Below are 8,338 nucleotides of genomic sequence, written 5' to 3'. Positions count from 1 at the left end.
TCCCCGGATTGCTCAGTTTGGCCGGGCGGCCAGCTATAGGAAGAGTCTTGGTGCTTCCAAACTTCTTCCATTTTAGAAGGATGGAGGCCACTGTGTTCTTGGGGACCTTCAACGCTGCAGAAGTGCTTTGGTACCCTTCCCCGATCTGTGACTCGACACGATCTTCTCTCGGAGCTCTACGGATTATTCATTCGACTTCATCGCTTGGTTTTTGCTCTGACATGCACTGTCAACTGTGGGACCTTATATAGACAAGTGTGTGCCTTTCCAAATCATGTCCAATCATTTGAATTTACCACAGGTGGACTCCAATCCAGTTGTAGAAACATCTCAAGGATGATAAATGGAAACAGAATGCACCTGAGTCTCAGAGCAAAGGGTCTGAATACTTATGTAAATAAGGTATTTCTAAAAACCTGTTTTCGCCTTGTCATTATGGGGTATTGTGTGTAAATTGCCGAGGACATTTTTGTATTTAATTCATTTTAGAATAAGGCTGTAACGTAACAGAATGTGGAAAAGGTTGAGGGGTCTGAATACTTTCAAAAGGCACTGTATATTATCGCCTGTCCTCCTCTGCTGTAGGTCTACAGTATCAGGCAGAAATGTTATGTTCCACACCCATTTCTTGGGCCATGAGTCAAGAGGTCCTCCCAGATTTTTTTTTTACTTCCCATAAAATGTAAAAATAGATTGAGCTCACATCCATCTCAAAATATGTACTTTCTCAACACTAAATTATACTTTGCACTGGTGACACTAGAGGAACTTTCTCTCAAACATAACTCATCTCCCTGAAGATTATCCAAAGATCTCCCATAAGGCTACCCAAATTGGAAAACGAGTGCACCATTTTCACATTATGGTCCCTGAGGTGTTGTTTACCAGCCAATGAGCCAAGAGAACTGGTGGTCCAGGAAATGGCTCAACAAAAGGCTTCCAGTGGTATGGGAGTATCTGTCTGCCCATGCAGCTCAGTATTCTGTGTCATGATGAGGTAATTCACCAAATTGACAATATTCTGATTTATTGCACCACCTCCTCCAGGCCAATCTGAATTCCAGTTAGGAGAGTCACCTTTTCCTAGAAACACTCCTCTTTTCATTCTTTTCACTTTAGTGGCTTACTAATATCCTCCCTTTATGGGTATATGGCCGTGCATAGCGCAATCAAACATTTATCTTATCATTACTTCAGGATAAAATCCGGCATATATTTTCAACATCAACTTCTGCAATTTTTATACTAGAAGATGAGAGATCCTGAGTTTGATATTCCTTCATAGGGTATGCTGATGTAGTCACGATTAGAGTGTTGTGAGAGGCTAAGGATCACTGATCAGCAGGACAGACTGGCTCCATGCCCCATGGAATTCTGGGTAAATATCTGGGGACCAGTCATGGGAATGAAATACATGTCAAGTCTCAGAGCGGGGACAGTAGCACTGGCACCAACACAGCAAGGCCACAACTGTGCCTCTGTGTGTGAGTGAGGGACTTTCCTTCTTTCTCTCTTTCTTTCATTCTTCCTTTTCCTTCTCTCTCAATATTTGCAGCAAAACAATCTACTTAAGACTGATGGACTCTGGTTGTTTTAGCAAAATATAGTGTTACATCAAGTGTTTTTTTTACAAGACTGAATAGTCGTGTATGCCTCAATTGTGTGTGTGTGTGTGTGTGATCTAATGTTTGTTTGGGGAGAGGGAAGGAAGGGTGAGGAAGATTAGTACTCTCCTATGAGCGCTGTGTAATGTCGGTATGTGAGCACTGAGCACTATGGTAGTAGATTGTGACACTCTGGTTTAGAAAGAGACTTGGAGATCAGTGTTGTGCTAGCTGGACAATGGACCACCAGAGGGTTTTTACTACACATTGAAGACAGCATGTACATATCTTCCTTTCTTCCATAGCCAGGTTCCTTCACTTCTTGTGCTAAAAGTCCCTGTTATCATGTGGTCCTATTCTGCAGCTCACATAGAGAGCCCGCCCAGATCAACAATATCCATATTTCGCCTTACAAATGTTTTTTCTTACTGTCCTCTCTCTCTAAACTTCCGTTAGGCAAAATGTTCCATATAATATGGTACCATCAACACTAAATCACCTTCAACTTCCTCCTCTCACTAACTCCAGAATTTCTTTGATGTGTCCTGAATGCCTAACATGTGAAAAACAGTTATTTAAGGCAAGTTTCAGCTCAAGTCCTCGTGCTTTTCACAGGGTTTTCAGATGTTCACCCCCTATTCTCTCCAAACAATGCCACATTTAAGAGTCTACGCATTTCAGACCTATTTTGTTTGTGTCTGGCACAAACTATTGTCCTATTCATGATATGACTACTTCTACATAGTGGGAAACACACAGAGTAACAGGGAGGAAATAATTCTGCAACGACATCTGTGAGAAAGAAGGAGAAACAAAAGGTTGATTACACCTTGGGCGTTATACCGTGATCACACACAAATGGGACGATTGTAAAATATAATCAACAGCCTGATAAAGTGCACATCGAACAAGTGAAGTCTAAAGAGGCCATCAGCAGTTGAAACGATAACAAAGCTTCTCTCCGCCATGGTTTCGCAAAGAAGCTGAGGGATGGGGCTGGAGAAATGTAACCACTCTCAAATCATAGACAGAGCTAAGGACTGATCATGCATGATATCAAAATTACAGTTTCAACCATGTTTTGAGGCTATGTAATGTTTGTTAATTTTTTACTTTGTTTACTTGTTTGGATTAAAACAAGTTTATATTTGGGGTTATTATGACAGTTGAACTCAGCTCATGAGGCATTTATATGTTATATTGTATTCCAGAATCAATGTGTGCATATCATTAATTTATTAATTTAAAGTCCAAAAATACATAGTAGCTACTGTATATTTCCCCTTTAAGTGCAGTGCAGTTCTTCAGTACTTTATTTCAACTTGCTTTGGATGATAAAAAGTCCCTGTTATCATGAGGTCCTATTCTGCAGCTCACATAGAGAGACCGTCCGGGATCAACAATATCTCTGATTTATTGCATGCATTCGCAACAGCCTTGCATTAGTTTACTAGTTCTTTATGTTGCCTATGAATGCATAATAAAATGAACACTTTTTTTTACGATATCTGACGAAGATCTCAAATATGTCTCCCTGGTGTATGGGGGTTCTTTCATCTCTTCCTTAAAACTCAAACCTGGCACATTGCCATTTTAAAGGTCCAATGCAGCTATTTTATCTCAATGTCAAATCATTTCTGGGGAACAATTAAGTTCACCTTACTGTGATAAATAAACAAAAATAGCTTCTTAGCAAAGAGCAATTTCTCAAGCAAGAATTTTGCTATAACTGTCTGGGAGTGGTCTGATTGGGGAGAGGGAAACTGAAAACTAGCTGTTATTGGCAGAGAGGTTTGGAACTCTCTTTCTTATGGGTCTTTAACTAATTTACCTCATCGTGATGTCACCATGAAAGGCTAAAACACAACCCAAAAGGCAGTGAGAATCTAAGGACATATGGCTTTCTTTAGCTAACTTCAGCAGTGCTCTGAGGATGCTCCACCCTTTCTGATCTTTTGCTGTGTTCAATGGTACTGTACTGTGAGTATTTAACTTCTGCACTATGTAGCAGCCTCCCTAGGGTGGAGATGATCTTTGACTGTACATTATCGTCACAGTAATAATGTAGTGTATGTATCCTCAAGAGGTTTATTAGAATAACATTGAAAATATCTATTTGTACAAATGTTATTTTGGGAAAGTAGAGCTTTTGCATATGCACAATTGATGCTTTGTATCATGGCATCTGTGTCCAGTGTCTTCTATAGTCTTTTGTGTATCTGTCATTTCTGGGCAACAGAATATCTAATTTGGTACTGCTGTTTTATTCTGTCAACATTGACCATTTTAAAGCCCTACTGTTTATGGAACTTAAACACTTAGAATTGTTTCACAATGTGTTGGTTTGTTAGACCCAAATGAACTGACTTATTCTAACTTGACATACCTCTGGTCAGAACATGGCATGTTCATAGACACAAACAGTGTCTCCTTCCTGTCGTGTTCCATTCATACCAGTGTCCCATCAGGTGAGAGGTAGAAATCACTTCTCCCAGCGTTCTGTGCAACAGGAAATGGCCTCCTATTCCCAGGCCGGGCGTGGGGCGGAGAATCAGCATTGCCACAGGATGATGTTACACTCACTGTAGTAGGGGAGAACCAGGATGAACGTGACACTTTTCGTTTTTTTCCTAATTACTCAGCGATCAATAGCGATAGAGACACCATATTTTATTAGTTGTGATTTCATTTCAGGGGAAATAAGTTGAAATTAAATAGACCGAGAACAGAACTTCCACAACCTTACTTTTGTACTTGCCAGCAGGACAGGAGTAACAGCCTTGGGACGGAAGTAACGGCTAGCGAGAAGCGCACAATATCTGTCTTCTCTCCATGTTTCTGGTTTGTAATGCCCTTTACTTTCAACAAATGTACTATCAGTCGTCATTTCATGTTTGTATCGAGTTAAATAATTGATGCTTTTGGTTCATACATAAATTTATGAAAATGAGCCATGAGTCAACAGCGCAATGTTGCACAACCACAATATTTAGCCTTATGAATATTAATCAGACTAAAATGGATGACATAATAGCTGTATTAACCATCATTTTCTCATCTCACTTTAATGGGAATGTGGTAGGAGATGTTTTTCACAATTTTCTTTGACTATTCATGCTTTTTTTTTGTTGCAGGTAGGTCATCCTCCACGTCATGAACATGCTGACTTCACTATGTCATTCCAGCTTCTGTGATATCTGAGAAAATGGGCTTGTATAGTACTTTCGTCGCGACTTTCCCCTTCCCCTTTCAGTAGAGGGATATCAGTAAGACTTGCAAGCTTTGGTTCTGAGGGTGGAAATGGGCTATAATGGGGAGAGGGATGACTAGTCTTTCCTAAAGCACTGTGTTCATTTGGTTCATAATTAAATGACAATAAAAACGTAATACTATACCTCACGCTCTCTGACTATACTGTATGTACTTAAAGCGGAGCAGAAAAGAGTTGCACTACTCTCACTCGTGAAGAGAATTACAGAATCTCCCATATGTGTTCAATTGGGTTGAGATCTGATGAGTGAGACGTCCATGGCATATGGTTTACATCATTTTCATCAAACCATTCAGTAACCACTCGTGCCCTGTGGATAGGTGCATTGTCATCCTATGGGGGCATAGCCATGGTAGCCAAAATTATGGCCTGTCCAGCATTTTTACACATGACCCTAAGCATGATGGAATGCTCATTGCTTAATTCACTCGGGAACCACACCTGCTTTCAAAACACTACAGTATGTGTCCCTCATTTACTCAAGTGCTTCCATTATTTTGGCAGTTACCTGACCTTGTTGATAGATATACCTGTCCCTGAGATCTGGATGTTCTCCTCTCACCCAGGACAGGTAACTACTGCCTTGATCTTTCTATCTCTGAGAAATCTCAGCCGGACTCCCATTTTACCTGACATCTGCCATCCTGTGTCGTCTCAGCAACCGGTTGACAGCCCCAACACAAAGGGAAAGAGATGGAGGGCATTAGGACTTTGTTTACCATTTAACCCGAGATCTCTTCTTCTTCCTCGATCAGCACAATTCTGCGGGTTCTGTAACATCACCACATTCCACATACAGTCAGAAGCCTGGGAAACAGTTCCAGAGTGGAGAAAATAATATTTACATTTCTATTTACAGTTTTATTTCCCCACAAATGTCCGCTGTGACCTCGCACAAAGAGTTTTGGGTTACTCTCTTTTATGAGGCTCTGCCAAAATGTGTGTTTGTTTGTTTAAGTGCTGGGTGTGCCATGTTGCAGTAGACCAGATTGAAGCCTTCACACTGTTTTGAGTTACTTTCATTTGGCTGGTATATTGGTAGAAGAGAGTGAACATATGTTCAAGTTTGGGTGAAGAAAGATAAGTCATGCTAGTTTTGTCAACCTGCGCTGTGATTGCCTCAGGTCTCAACATTTTGCATGGAATCTTCTATACTGAAAACTATAAACACCGAACTAGGACACATTTTGCATAACAGAAATTCAAGAAAATAGTGTCAGTTATTCTTTGACTCATTGAGTCCACTTTGGGAGTGGAGTAAGTCTGCAAATTCAAAGTTCCCTCGACAGTTACTTGACTATATTTAACAGTAAAGATAGGCCTATACATGTACTGTACCTGCTTTTCCTTTAGAAGACACTTATTTGCTGACCATATGATCAGACCGTCCTTACCTCCTCCATTGCGGCTCCTAATAATTTCAGTTTCAGGGAGCCATACTGCTAGGCCTGCCAGCCGGCCATTCAGAGCCGCTGAGTTATACAGTACTGGCTGGCAGGGCAGGTCAGGGCAGGTCAGGGTCGCCATGTGTTTGTCCCCCAGGCACCCTCCCAGTGTCCCCAGACAGGCACCAGTGCTCCAGTGTTTGACCGGCCATCCATGTGGACATGTGCTGGACAAGCGCTCCCGACAGTGAGACCGCAACACTGGGAAGAACTCACCCGTGCATCTGCCTATCTAGTCCCTGGGAAACAAAGACCCGTTTGTACTTTTGGACTCATGGACTACTCATTACCCCAGCGCAATGCTCCTCCAAAGCCAACCTCCACCCTTTGCCGGCCTGTTTGGTTGTGTCCTTTCATTCATTGCCACCACATTCAGCTCCTCTCCTAATTTGTGATTTGTGCTTTGAATGGATGGATGGGGTCAGGGGTGCAGAGAGAGGCAGAGACAGGCCAGGGAGATGGTCCCTCATTTGGGACTGAACGGCTGCCAATCTCCCAGCTGCCTTTGCTCAACTGGAGGATTACAAAGGAGAGACTGACTCCCACGTTCTTCTGGTGCTCTTCCTGTAAGTCCCCCTGTTTAAGATATGTGTCAATTAGCCTCCCTGGTAGTGTGTGTGTGTGACAATAGTCCATCAGCCTTGCTCACCTGTTCCTCATACATGAGAGGGTAACAACTGGTTACTGATTCCCCAGCCTTTCTCCCTCCCAAATGCCCCCCTCTGTCTGTCAAAGCTTCTGCTCTGGGGATCTGTGGTGTAATTTAGCTCACCACACTCTGTGTAACACACCCTTCATTTGTCACGGAGCTTATCGAATGGCCTGCTATTAAATTCTAGTACTTTCCTGTGGTTTCCATGTGTGTAGAATTGAGCTGTACAATAATGCTTGATGATTCATCAAATTCTACATTAAAGCTCAATATGAAAAAAGGCCCCATGAGAAAGCGACAAAAGCATTCTTACTTAATTTGTCAATCATCCAATAAATAGTTTGCATAGTCAATTTACACACAGCTCTGACATGCACACTTACCCCAACAGACATGCCACCAGGGGTCTTTTCAAAGTCCCCAAATCCAGAACAAATTCAAGAAAGCATACAGTATTATATAGAGCCCTTATTTCATGAAACTTCCTTCCATCTCATATTGATCAAATAAACAGCAAACCTGGTCTCAAAAAACAGATAAAGCAACACCTCACGGCACAACGCCTCTCCCCTATTTGACCTAGATAGTTTGTGTGTATGCATTGATACTGTATGTAGTTCTGTCCTTGAGCTGTTCTTGTCTATTGATGTTCTCTATTATGTCATGTTTCATGTTTTCATGTTTACATGTGTGGACCCCAGGAAGAGTAGCTGCTGCTTTTGCAACAGCTAATGGGGATCCTAATAAAATACCAAAATACCAAATACTAAGTATCATCCTCCACGAGTGAATCTCACTATATCTTTATATTCCCCATCATGCACACTTTCCCATCAGTCTCTATCAGTTGAGCGGTGGATCTCGTGAGCATACTTGTCCTTGAGTAGCATCTGAATGAACACATTGTTCTCTGTGTGATCAAGTGTAAATGTGCAATTGACTCTTGGCCATGAACGATAGAATCTACGGAAATATTCATGTTTTCCCCTGATTGAGTTTGCCTTGCCAAGTGGAAGTCGCATGCTGATGTCATTACATGTAGTTGGACAATAAGGAAACAGGGCAACAAAACATACAGTACGAGGTCAACAAGATTGCCGTCTCCAATACTACAATCATAGCTATTTGCAGGAAATGATATTCTAGGTTCCATTAAAAATGGATCGCTTTCCTAGTCCATTATAATGTATTAGATATCTCAGATGATCAAATTGTATTTGTCCAGCTCAACTCATTATGTAAACGTTAATGGGCTTGTTATACTTCACACGGTTTTCTTTATTCAGTGCAAACAACATATGTAGACCCAGACCTGTCCAAAATACATACCCCAAATCTCTCTCACTCGTCATCTGTCCAACACATC

The 8,338-nt window shown here is 41.5% G+C and overlaps 1 protein-coding gene across 2 annotated transcripts in view; it reads left to right on the top strand.

The window, feature by feature from the left end:
• Window positions 1-4,185: 4,185 nt before the first annotated feature.
• LOC139389308 (phosphatidylinositol polyphosphate 5-phosphatase type IV-like) overlaps window positions 4,186-8,338 on the top strand; it is a 37,016-nt gene continuing 32,863 nt past the window's right edge. Inside the window, exon 1 of one of the 2 annotated variants that reach the window (XM_071135947.1) lies at window positions 4,186-4,445. The gene's annotated coding sequence lies outside the window, so the exon portion shown is untranslated. The remainder of the gene's footprint in view (window positions 4,446-8,338) is intronic. The other variant, XM_071135943.1, reaches the window with a different exon arrangement.

Source organism: Oncorhynchus clarkii, chromosome 30, assembly GCF_045791955.1.
Source record: "Oncorhynchus clarkii lewisi isolate Uvic-CL-2024 chromosome 30, UVic_Ocla_1.0, whole genome shotgun sequence".
Taxonomy (NCBI): Eukaryota; Metazoa; Chordata; class Actinopteri; order Salmoniformes; family Salmonidae; genus Oncorhynchus; species Oncorhynchus clarkii.
This window is presented reverse-complemented; position numbering and strand designations above follow the sequence as displayed.